The 13155-nt window shown below is 40.1% G+C and overlaps 1 protein-coding gene and 1 long non-coding RNA gene across 2 annotated transcripts in view; both read right to left on the bottom strand.

The window, feature by feature from the left end:
- The window catches only part of LOC309504114 (uncharacterized protein), a 600323-nt gene that overhangs the window by 431938 nt on the left and 155230 nt on the right, over window positions 1–13155 (bottom strand). The gene's annotated exons all lie outside the window — the stretch shown is intronic.
- LOC309504752 lies at window positions 8626–9778 on the bottom strand. The gene is made up of 2 exons (XR_014208160.1): window positions 9720–9778; window positions 8626–9124 (listed from the first exon to the last, which is right to left on the bottom strand). It is a non-coding gene; the product is annotated as an uncharacterized lncRNA (long non-coding RNA).

Below are 13155 nucleotides of genomic sequence, written 5' to 3'. Positions count from 1 at the left end.
AGTATGCCCAGCCAGATCAGCCGATCCGTCTAGCGATCAATGGGTGAGTTCCTGCCTGTCCGCATTCAACGACAATAGTAAAGGGCGCTCGGCAGCTATTTATACCACAGAGTGGAGCTGTCTTTCACTTCGACGGTAACTAAAAAAAAAATTCAAGCTGCGATTTTTTACGATGGAGATCCTCGCGCGATCGAGTGTAGATTGTGTTGAACACGATAAGAACAAAAAATTCTGCGTTTATTCCTTAAAACAGTCGGCATTTCCCACATTGCTTCTGCTTTGCAGCTGCTATTGGCGCACGTCACTGTTATTAAGCGCCTCCTATTGGCGTAGGTAATGTTTACCTCACGATGATCAAGTATGTAAGGCGAACGGAACGAAACAGTCAAATTAACAATAAATTAACATGGTGAGTCACATTTTATAAACAATATTGTCAATATTGTTTGTTTTCCCTCTATTTTGCTGACTAGAATTTCAAAATAAAGCCCTACCAGAGTCTCAATGCAACAACAGAAAGCGATTGAACCCTGAATTTTGTGAACAGTTACATAATCCTATATAATTATAAATTCAAATGTTATAAGACTTTACAATATTACTGTTTGTTGTTGTATTTTTTTTCAAAACTTGAAACTTGTGTGTGTGTGTGTGTGTGTGTGTGTGTGTGTGTGTGTGTGTGTGTGTGTCAGTTGGATTTTTTTATGTTTTTGAAATAAGTCTCATGCGCTCCCCCAGCCTGCATTTATTTGATTAAAATATAGTAGCCTAGGCTATAAACTACAGTATTGTGATCTATTATTTTTATATTTTATAATATAATTGTAACGATCTCATAGCTTTATTTATGCAATTGTAAATACATGAATGCCAGATCTGATGCCGCTTTCTGTGTATGCACTGGAAAGATGGATTTTCCTTTAATGATTTAATTTGACTGGTGTTGCGTCCCAGGGCGTATGCATTTGTGTTTTATAATGTGTAAGTGTCACTCATTGATTTATTGAGTGTGTGTGCTGCCAATGGACCCAACGGCCTGCTGGGAGTTGTAGTTTTGTTGTATGTTTTGTCCAATTTCCTGTGCTCCTCCCTGTCCTCATCTAGGTGATGGGACCTACCAGCTGTTCCTCATCAATGGCAAGAGGATCCAGTATTCAAGCAGAGCCGGAGAGAGAGAGACTGGGAGAGAGTTCTTCTCCCAAGAGCCTGAGACTGTTGTGTTACCAGACTTGGAGTGTTGCTCTTGTTGGTGTATGTGAAGCTTAAATGTGTTGTTACGGCTGTAAGTGGCAGCTTTGATGTGTTAAGCTTAAACCGAGGTCAACTTAAATGTCTTGTGGCTGTAGTGTACAGCTTTGAATTGCTTGGCCATTGTTGAGTGTTGGAGCAGTAGGGAGTGGGTGCCATTTTTCTTTTCTCCTGTTTTTTTTTTTTTTTTTTTTTTGTTAGTTAGGAAGTAAGGTAAGAGTTGTGTTGTTTATTGTTGTAGGTTAATTAGGTTGTCCTTCTACCGGCTAGTGATCTTTTGTTTGTTTTGGCTTTACCTGCTCCTGAAGAACACGCTTCATTTCTTTTTCTTTTGGAGCTGTTTGTTTAGGATTCTTTTTGCACTGTATTTATCACTTATTGTAAATAAATGTATTGGAAATCTTACTTTGTGTATTCTTGTGTGCTGGGACTCAGTATAGGTTGACTTTTCTTTGTCGCTGTTCATTTTTTGCTTTAAAGTGACTTTCCCTTTTGCCCCTAGAACATGAATTGGGAACATAACACTGGTAACAGTGGGTATTGTGTAATTATTCTTCTAGAATGTAGTCTTTTCTCTCTCTCTGTTTTGCATGCGTGGTCATAATCATTATTGTTGTTGTTGTTGTTATTATTCTATATATATATATATATATATATATATTTTGCCTCTGTCACAGTGTATTCAGTGTATACTGTTCATAGGCAACACCAATAGGTGTCATGTCACACAAAATAAACATATGACCACTGTTGTACAGTATCCATTACTTGGACTATTTAAATGTAGTATTAAAAAAAAGGCAAAAAGATCGTCGCGCTGCAGTGGGAGTATGCCCAACCAGATCTGCCTGCCAGTCTAGCGATCAATGGGTGAGCTCCTGCCTGTCCGTATTCAACGACAATAGTAAAGGGCGCTCGGCAGCTATTTATACCACAGAGAGGAGCTGTCTTTCACTTCGACGGTAACTAAAAAAAAATTCAAGCTGCGATTTTTTACGATGGAGATCCTCGCGCGATCGAGTGTAGATTGTGTTGAACACGATAAGAACAAAAAATTCTGCGTTTATTCCTTAAAACAGTCGGCATTTCCCACATTGCTTCTGCTTTGCAGCTGCTATTGGCGCACGTCACTGTTATTAAGCGCCTCCTATTGGCGTAGGTAATGTTTACCTCACGATGATCAAGTATGTAAGGCGAACGGAACGAAACAGTCAAATTAACAATAAATTAACATGGTGAGTAACATTTTATAAACAATATTGTCAATATTGTTTGTTTTCCCTCTATTTTGCTGACTAGAATTTCAAAATAAAGCCCTACCAGAGTCTCAATGCAACAACAGAAAGCGATTGAACCCTGAATTTTGTGAACAGTTACATAATCCTATATAATTATAAATTCAATTGTTATAAGACTTTACAATATTACTGTTTGTTGTTGTATTTTTTTTCAAAACTTGAAACTTGTGTGTGTGTGTGTGTGTGTGTGTGTGTGTGTGTGTGTGTGTGTGTGTGTGTGTGTGTGTGTGTGTGTGTGTGTGTGTGTCAGTTGGATTTTTTAATGTTTTTGAAATAAGTCTCATGCGCTCCCCCAGCCTGCATTTATTTGATTAAAATATAGTAGCCTAGGCTATAAACTACAGTATTGTGATCTATTATTTTAATATTTTATAATATATTATAATTGTAACGATCTCATAGCTTTATTTATGCCATTGTAAATACAGTGGAAAATAAATGAATGCCAGATCTGATGCCGCTTTCTGTGTATGCACTGGAAAGATGGATTTTCCTTTAATGATTTAATTTGACTGGTGTTGCGTCCCAGGGCGTATGCATTTGTGTTTTATAATGTGTAAGTGTCACTCATTGATTTATTGAGTGTGTGTGCTGCCAATGGACCCAACGGCCTGCTGGGAGTTGTAGTTTTGTTGTATGTTTTGTCCAATTTCCTGTGCTCCTCCCTGTCCTCATCTAGGTGATGGGACCTACCAGCTGTTCCTCATCAATGGCAAGAGGATCCAGTATTCAAGCAGAGCCGGAGAGAGAGACTGGGAGAGAGTTCTTCTCCCAAGAGCCTGAGACTGGGAGAGAGTTCTTCTCCCAAGAGCCTGAGACTGGGAGAGAGTTCTTCTCCCAAGAGCCTGAGACTGTTGTGTTACCAGACTTGGAGTGTTGCTCTTGTTGGTGTATGTGAAGCTTAAATGTGTTGTTACGGCTGTAGTGGCAGCTTTGATGTGTTAAGCTTAAACCGAGGTCAACTTAAATGTCTTGTGGCTGTAGTGTACAGCTTTGAATTGCTTGGCCATTGTTGAGTGTTGGAGCAGTAGGGAGTGGGTGCCATTTTTCTTTTCTCCTGGTTTTTTTTTGTGTTAGTTAGGAAGTAAGGTAAGAGTTGTGTTGTTTATTGTTGTAGGTTAATTAGGTTGTCCTTCTACCGGCTAGTGATCTTTTGTTTGTTTGGGCTTTTACCTGCTCCTGAAGAACACGCTTCATTTCTTTTTCTTTTGGAGCTGTTTGTTTAGGATTCTTTTTGCACTGTATTTATCACTTATTGTAAATAAATGTATTGGAAATCTTACTTTGTGTATTCTTGTGTGCTGGGACTCAGTATAGGTTGACTTTTCTTTGTCGCTGTTCATTTTTTGCTTTAAAGTGACTTTCCCTTTTGCCCCTAGAACATGAATTGGGAACATAACACTGGTAACAGTGGGTATTGTGTAATTATTCTTCTAGAATGTAGTCTTTTCTCTCTCTCTGTTTTGCATGCGTGGTCATAATCATTATTGTTGTTGTTGTTGTTATTATTCTATATATATATATATATATATATATTTTGCCTCTGTCACAGTGTATTCAGTGTATACTGTTCATAGGCAACACCAATAGGTGTCATGTCACACAAAATAAACATATGACCACTGTTGTACAGTATCCATTACTTGGACTATTTAAATGTAGTATTAAAAAAAAGGCAAAAAGATCGTCGCGCTGCAGTGGGAGTATGCCCGGCCAGATCAGCCGATCCGTCTAGCGATCAATGGGTGAGTTCCTGCCTGTCCGCATTCAACGACAATAGTAAAGGGCGCTCGGCAGCTATATAAAAAAAATTACAGAGGGATTTATGGATATCTACTTTTGTTATCCTGTAAATCAGAATATACTGTCAATAGCCTTAAAAAATGATTTTCGCCATGTTTTTTGGAATAAAATATTATATAAATCAGGCTAGGAATAATATATTTACAAATCCCTTTATAAATGTCTTCATACTATAACTCTCTTCTTCTGCTGGTATAAAATAACACACAAACTGTGACTTTTTTTTATTCAATCTCAACAAAGTTTTGCCTGGTGTTGGTGGTTGCTGCTGCTTGACTGTAATTTCATTGAATTACTTTGAGTTTCATGTTTCAACCAAAGAGAGAACAACAGAGTCAGGGAAGAAAATCATTAAAGAACAAATACTTACAGGGACGGACGCTCAATGTCACTGTGGAAAATGAAAACATGAACCATCATTAGAACATGATTATTATCAACATGTAAAGAGTCGATTCACATCCGAGTTACAATCCAGAGCAAAAAAGAGAGAAACACAGAAAACACTCTGAAGAATCTGAACAACTATCAGAAATATAAAGACTAACAACTGCTTTTACTGGACAAACTACAACTGACAGAAAGAGAAACACCTGGCATAAATAAAACCTGGCACACAGACTCAGCGTTTAGGCCTTTTCACACTTGACTAGTTACCCCTGGGTCATTCTAAACCCCGGGTAAACAGAATCCTGGGTAATCTTGCTTCATGTTTCACACTGCTCATCATTTATCCTGGGTACTTATTAGCTGATGTTAAACACTGTACATTTCTAAACCCTAGGTTAATGTTCTTATTTGCATATTCATGGTGTCAGTGTCACTGATTGGACGAATACAGCACACAACTAGTTTAGATAAAGCATAAATCACTTTCTAAACTGCTAAATAACAGATCAGAGATAAAACATAATAGCAGATTTGTCTAGTTTTAAACAATAAACACGAGATGAAAATGTAGTCCAGTGAGATATTGGTCCCTATCTTGCACCCAGCGCAATTGACTTTGTACACCAACGCATGTATCATTCCTATTTTGCACCCGCGCACAGCGGACTTTTCCCTCCACAGAAGCACGTCGGTAAACTAGGAAATGCATTTGCGCTCCCGGGGGCGGTTCAGCGAAAAGAGGAGGCGTGTTCCGGCGCAAACGTTCCCTGGTGCTATTTTGCAGTTTCACAAAACAATTCCGCCACTGACCAGGAAAAGCCTAGTCTAAAGTCAGTGGCGCGTTGCGCATGTTATTCATATGCTATTTTAAGGGCGCATTCTTGGCCATAATCAACATAGCTTGTGTACAACGTCATACACTTTGAGTATGACGCCGGCGAGACCACAACATTGCCCAACATCAAATGGCAAACGTAATGCAAGCGGAACGAAACTGCTCGTTATTGTGTGGTTGAAGGACCGTTTATCAGTTTGGACCAGTGCAGTGCGAGCCGATCGTGATCATGCGACACTGTTACTACACAGCGCTGTGTGTGTACGTACGCGTCTGTCTGTATACGTATGCGTGTGTGTACGTACACGCGTGCGTGTGTGTACGTACGTACACGTGTGTGTGTATGTACGCGTGTGTGTGTACGGTTGATGTACACACACTCACACTCGTACGTACACACACACACGTACGTACACTCACACACACACGTACGTACGTACACACACACACACACACACACACACACATTCGTACGTACACTCACACACACACACACACACACACACACACACACACACACACACACACGTACGTACGTACGTACGTGTGTGTGTGTGTGTGTGCGTGTGTGTGTACGTATGCGTCTATCTGTGTGTATGCGTGTGTGTACGTACGCATGTGTGTGTACGGTTGATGTACGTGATTATCTTTATGTGTGCATATACACTCACACACGTACGTACACTCTCACACACACACACACACACACACACACACACACACACACACACACACACACACACGTACATATGTACGTACGTACACTCACTCACACACACACACACACACACACACACACACACACACACACACACACACGTACACACACACACACACACACACGTACGTACACTCACACACACACACACACACACACACGTACGTACACTCTCACACACACACACACACACACACACACACACACACACACACGTACGTACACTCACACACACGTACGTACACTCACTCACACACGTACGTTGACTCACTCACACACACACGTACGTACACTCACAAACACTCACACACGTACGTACACTCACACACACTCACGCACGTACGTACACTCACACGCGTACGTACACTCACGTACACTCACACACAATCTACTCAGCCTGAAAAAAAAAACAGTCAACCGAGCAATAGCCCTCAACCTCCTTCTCAGAATAAAGTCCCCGCAGGACTCCGCTTCGGCCATCACCCACAGACCCAGGTGGGCAGTCCTTGTATACTTCAGTGCAGTGCAAGCACAGAGTCAGCGAGTAGGGCACCCGGAACTCTTGCCTATCTTGTCTGGAAAATGCACTCCAGTTCACAACACCTAATTTAGATAAAATACAGAACAAACAATATTGAATAATTTTAAAGAGAGGCATTAACATAGTACAGAGTCATACAAGGAATTTCTTTTTTATACATTTTAAACATATTATAGGAAAATGTTAGACAAGATATGCTTGAGTGTTATTGGCTTTGTCTGTAAAATACCTAAGAGACTTACTTTGTTTAGGAACAACAAACTAGTTAAAAAAGTTTGTCAACACAAACTTTAATTTGGCTTGAGAAAGCCTATCCTAAAAGTTTGAAATAGTTTTAAAAGCTTGAAGGTTATTTATATATATATATATTTTTAATATATACCTTATATTTATATATATATTTATATATATTAATAACAATAATATCAGAATACATTTAATCAATGTATTCATAGGAAAAGAATATCCTACAATATATCTTTGTATATCCTAGCCTATATTTCTTCTCCTGGTTTAGTTTTGCCACTATATTTCTTTTTAAGGGCCTCTGTTGTTTTAACCTATATCCTAATCCCACCAAAACCACAGACACCACGCACACCACGCGCGCGCGCACACACACACACCACGCACGCACGCACACACACACATAAGCTGTGTCCCAATGTTGAAGGCTGCATCCTTCGAAGGACGCAGACTTCAAGGATGCAGCCTATGCGTCCTCTGAAGGACGCTCCATGTAGCCTTCCTTGGATTTCCTAATTGCGCAGCCAGGTGTTCCCGATCACTGCTCCTGGCGCCAAGCAACAGTGCGAGAGGACAGCTACTATCCTGATCATTCATTTTGATACAGTAAACAGCTATGGAGCCAGAATTGGCTATTGTCATTCATTTTTATGTTTTATATTTTACTGGAGGACATGGTGAGGATGTTTTAGCCCCGGCGCTGCCAGGTCATGTATTTTCGGTTTAGCCCTGTTTGAATACAAAACCCAATTGAATATAAAAAGTCCAGTATTTCTCGCGCTCGTCATTGGCAGCTGTCACAGTTGCCAGGCGACAAGAACAATCCTCCGTAGGCTAGACCGGTCCGAGCGCGTCAAATGCGCCCTTTGATATGGGACGCTGCTGTAGTGAGCAACAATTTGTTAATATTGTGACTAATTTTGTTACTTTAATTTTCGGAACTGCATATTTCGTTAAGTATTCACTTACAAATGTGAAGTAACCTACTGAAGTACTTTTTTCCTCACATCACAATATGATTACATTAAACTACACAAAAGTAGCTATATAATGTAACAACCAGATATTACTGTATATTGAAAATATACAGAAGTAAAATGCAACATATACGCAGTAATGCAGTAGTAGCCTAATATAAATGCAGTAGTTATTAAAAGTACTTTTTTCAGAAAGCCGTCGATTGAATCAGCCCTGCAAACCTGTTGGTAGACAACTTAGTGGATAGTGGAAATATGCACTCAAACGCTCTGGAGACAATCCCAGATGATGTCCCACCAGCAGGAGGCCTTAGGGGCAGCCCATCCCGGTCCAGCAGCTCAGCTCAATAGAGTCTACATCATTTTTTTTCTTATTTTATGTATTGTAAAATTAAATGTTTATGTTGATTTTGATATGTTTAACGTATTTTGTAAATAGTTGGAAAAAGTGCTTTAATGTAGCCTATAGAACAAATGATTTTCATTTCCCAATTTTATTTGAAAAAATAAAAAGGTATAGAATTTGTTTCATGCAGAAAGTATTACTGTCATTACAAAAATAAACAATGTCCAGAACAATTCATTCTCTTTTATTTACACAATTAAAGTAGCATAAAAATAAATGTACATAATTTTTCTTTTAAAAAATAAAAGTGAAAAAAGTTAAACAAGAATATGTAGAACATTTTTCAATCATTCTCTCAAGAAGAGAAAACAGCCTGTCCATCCTCTCCCTTCTTTCCTGTGCACTCCTCGCCTCTGCCTCCCTCTGTAGTTGCATTTCTTCTCTGATCAAGTTCAAAAACCCGTCCTGTCTCGCCGCCTTCGTGCTGGTGCTCCTGCTGGTGCTACTGGTGGTGCTGGTGCTGCTGCCCCTGGCTCCTCCTCACCGTGGGCACCCACTACTGAACTCGGCCCTGGTGTGTCCTCAGGGATTGAGGCGATGAGGACAGGGGGGTTGGTGCATTGCCTCTGTCCCAAAACCTCATCCATGAGGACAAACCAGGGCCAAGTTTCAGCAGTGGGTTTCCCACTCACACTCTCACCTGTCCCAGGACACTTGCAATCCTAAAGGCAGAGCAAATGAACCATGGCTTGTTAACAACAACAGGACAATACATTTCAGCAAAGATGTGTGTATTACTTTTCTTATATATATATATATATATATATATATATATATATATATATATATATATATATATATATAACCCATTTTTTCCTGAATTGTTCTAAAAAAGCAGAAAAGGGTACTTAACACAGAGGAGCAATCTTAAGTGCATTGTTATAACACTGCAAAATATGACACATCAAGACATGCATACAAAATACTTAAGAAATCATATTTCTGTATACTAAAATTTGGTTAAAACCAAATAGCATGACAGCACTACAAAAACACATAAAAGTGAAACCCCATTGCCTTATCTACTGCTTTTCTTATTGTTTTGGGCTTTATTGGGTGAGTGATATTTCTTATAATACACAAGTGCAAATATAACAAATAGGTCGTTAAACTAATAACGTTATTACCACAAGTTTGGCCTAAAACTACATGATAAATGTAGCCACGCAATGGTGACGAAGGAGTTAAGAAGAAGTTTAAAAGAAATTTAACTCTGGTTTCGCTAGCTATTTGAGTAAATTAAAACATAATACTTACATTTAAATGTGAATTTGCTGTCCACCACCGATCTCTAGTCTCGGCCGCCTTTAAAAAATAAGTAAATAAATGCTGTCGTCAACGGCGCGCAATGACTTATGGGGTAGAATAGGCCGCTAAGTGTCCATTTATGTATCCTTCTTTTCACGGGGAAACGAAGGGTGCATTTGGCGTCGCTTTTGAATCAGGGAAGCCTTCGTCGCGGCGCGATGACGCAACCGGCCTTCAAATACGGACTTCGGAGGATGCAGAACTGAATTGGGACAGCCTTCATCGAGCCGCGTGACGCAATCGGCCTTCAAATGCGACCTTCCAAGGATGCAGCCTTTGAATTGGGACGTCCTTCGTCGCGCCGCGGTGACGCAATCGGCCTTCAAATACGGCCATCCGGCCTTCAAATACGGCCTTCGGAGGATGCAGCCTTCACTTTGGGACACAGCTTTAGACCTACGCTGTCCTAGTTATTTGTGTGATATGATGAGTAAAGTTAGCACTACACGATCTCATTTTTACACCAAATAACATCACACTAAACGCCACTTCAGAATTAAAAATGGTCAAATAAAATGTAAATAAAATTAGAACAAAAAAAGAGTAGCTTGCCCGTAATGTACTCACCATGCAGCGATGAACATGAAAACATGCTAGAATCACGTCATGACTTCACGCCACTAACCAATGAGAAGAGATGTTGGCGGGAAGAGACGTGCAGCCCCGCCCCAGGTGCGGCCCCGCCTCGATTGACGTCATCACTTGCCACTAACCCAGGTGCACCCCCGCCCAAATCTGCAGGCTGCAGCCAGGTGCTTCTCAAAAGTAACGCAAGTTATACTAGAGGTCATTCTGGCGTTATGCACAACCATGCTATGGTTAGACAAGCAACTATAAAACTTAGAATTTACACAAATAGGCTGAATTACCTGTCGAGAAGAAAGCAGGCAACTTTGGCGTCCGTTTTAAAATCTTTGCTCCTCATGAGCTCTTTCCATCTGGGAAAAGTTACTCCAGTATTGACTTTGGTCTTGCTGATTTGCCTGTCGCGTTGACGTTTTAATTCTCTCTTTCGCTTCCTTGGCGACTCTGCTTCATGTCCTCGAGAGTAGGCGTGATCCTCTATCAGCAATCTTTCAAATCTGCCGGCAGTCGCGAGTAATCTCCCCCTCGCATTCGTCTCTGTGTCACTGAGTGTAAAGCGCGAAAGGTGAAGCTTGAATTTACAGGTATGTCCCTCTTTGGCTAATGTAGTTTCAAGATGGAGGGGCAACATGGCGACCGGCATTCGAACCCCTCACCCATACATACATTTTTAGTTTACAAACTAACTAGTAGTAAAGCATCAACATATAACTATGAGTTAATGATCTAAATGAGCACATGATCATGTTTTAACAGGCGGTCAGATGTTTGTCTGTGTTTCTCTTTCTGTCAGTTGTAGTTTGTCCAGTAAAAGCAGTTGTTAGTCTTTATATTTCATAGTTGTTCAGATTCTTCAGAGTGTTTTCTGTCTTTCTCTCTTTTTTTGCTCTGGATTGTAACTCGGATGTGAATCGACTCTTACATGTTCATAATAATCATGTTCTAATGATGGTTCATGTTTTCATTTTCCACAGAAACTTTGAGCATCTGTCCCTGTAAGTATTTGTTCTTTCATACTAATGATTTTCTTCCCTGACTCTGTTGTTCTCTCTTTGGTTGAAACATGAAACTCAAAGTAGTTCACTGAAATGACAGTCAAGCAGCAGCAACCACCAACACCAGGCAAAACTTTGTTGAGATTGAATTCAAGAAAGTCCATTTATTGCTGTGTGAAGTTTGATCTGCAGAAATAAATGTGTGTAAGTCCTGGTGTTTGTGGCTGGAAGGACGTTCGGTGTGATTTTGTGGAGTAACACGTGTTTGAGGATCATCATTCCTGTGAGAGAATCCTGGTCCTGATCCTGAACATCAATGAAGATGAAATGATCCATTGATGAGAATGTTGTTGAAGCCTGAGACGAACCGCTGAAGCCCGTTTCCCTGTTCCTACAATCCTGATGATGATGATGATGATGATGATCAGGAACGTTCCTACTCCACTAAATCACACTCAGCTGCTCAGACGAGAGATCAGGAAATCTGAAGAAAACATGAGTATTAGATCAGTCTTCATTCTTCAGTCTTGTGTTTCGACTCTTTAAAGCTTCATGTATTGAAACACTGAAGTTTCTTCTGAATGTCACAGTTTGTGTGTTATTTTATACCAGCAGAAGAAGAGTGTGGAAACTCATTTACTGTTTTTTGCTCTGGATTCGTCACTCAGATGTGAATCACATGTTTATAATAATAATGATGATCATTTTTAGTTTGTTTTGTCTTTCTGGAGGCAAATGGTTGGTGATCAAGAGGAGGAGAAGAACAACATATTCTCCTCAATGCATGTTTAAACAATAGCACCTAGATTGTACATTAGGATACTTTAATATCTCTATTCAGTTCAGTTTATAAGCTGTCAGATGAGACCAAACATGGCATAGTTACATGTTAGAACACACTAGTAAATAAACAGTGTATGTAGTTGAAAGCATATGTCCTGTGAAGCAAATGGTACAGACATGTGGTGCAAACGACTCTGTCTCTCCAGACAGAACCGTCCTGTGCCTGGAGTGACTCAACAGTCCTCAATAAATGTGTGTAAGTCCAGGGGCACGTTCAAGCTCAAACCAGTGCGTAACGTTTTGCTACGGTTTCTGGGTTGAACGACATGTTTCCTGGAAACGGTGTGCAACGGGGTTTGAGATACAGTTTCTCTTGTTTGGTGGGTGTGTCATAAATGTCCGCCCAATCAGCAGCAACATGTATATAAACCACGCAGTATTAAAGAGACCGCTCACACAATGGGTCCAAGTAAAGTCGTTTACAAATGTGTCCGCTGCAGCTCGGTATACACAACAATTGAAGATATTAGAAGACATGTTTGTCTTTTCATCCTGAAATGCGAGGCAAATGTTGGATCAAAATAATAAGGAACCACAGTTTCCACAAATCCATTTTTATTCTGGACATCAAGGCCAGTGACTGTAACATTGAGCGTATTTTGCAGTATTAAACACGCATTTATACTGATTTCATCAGGCTTTGAAAATTCTTCAAAAAGAACACGTGGAATGGCCTTCTCAGCTGCCATAGTTGCAACTCTTGCGTCATCAGAACAGGGTGTTCAACGCACCACCGTTTCTGTTTAAAAAAAAACGTTTGCAGCTTTTTGTCGGGGCTGAACACAGTCCAGGTGTTTGTGGCAGGAAGGAAGTTCTGTGTGGTTTTATGGAGCGCTGAATTGAAACCCTGAAGTTTCTTCTGAATGTCACAGTTTGTGTGTTATTTTATACTAGTGTGTGGAAACTCATTTACTTTTTTTCCTTTACAGCGGTGCTGAGGCTGAGAAAACCAAGTATGTATT

This window comes from Leuciscus leuciscus (assembly GCF_965113295.1).
Source record: "Leuciscus leuciscus genome assembly, chromosome: 8".
Taxonomy (NCBI): Eukaryota; Metazoa; Chordata; class Actinopteri; order Cypriniformes; family Leuciscidae; genus Leuciscus; species Leuciscus leuciscus.
The sequence above is the reverse complement of the archived record's forward strand: the minus strand, read 5'-3'. Positions and strand labels throughout refer to the sequence as shown.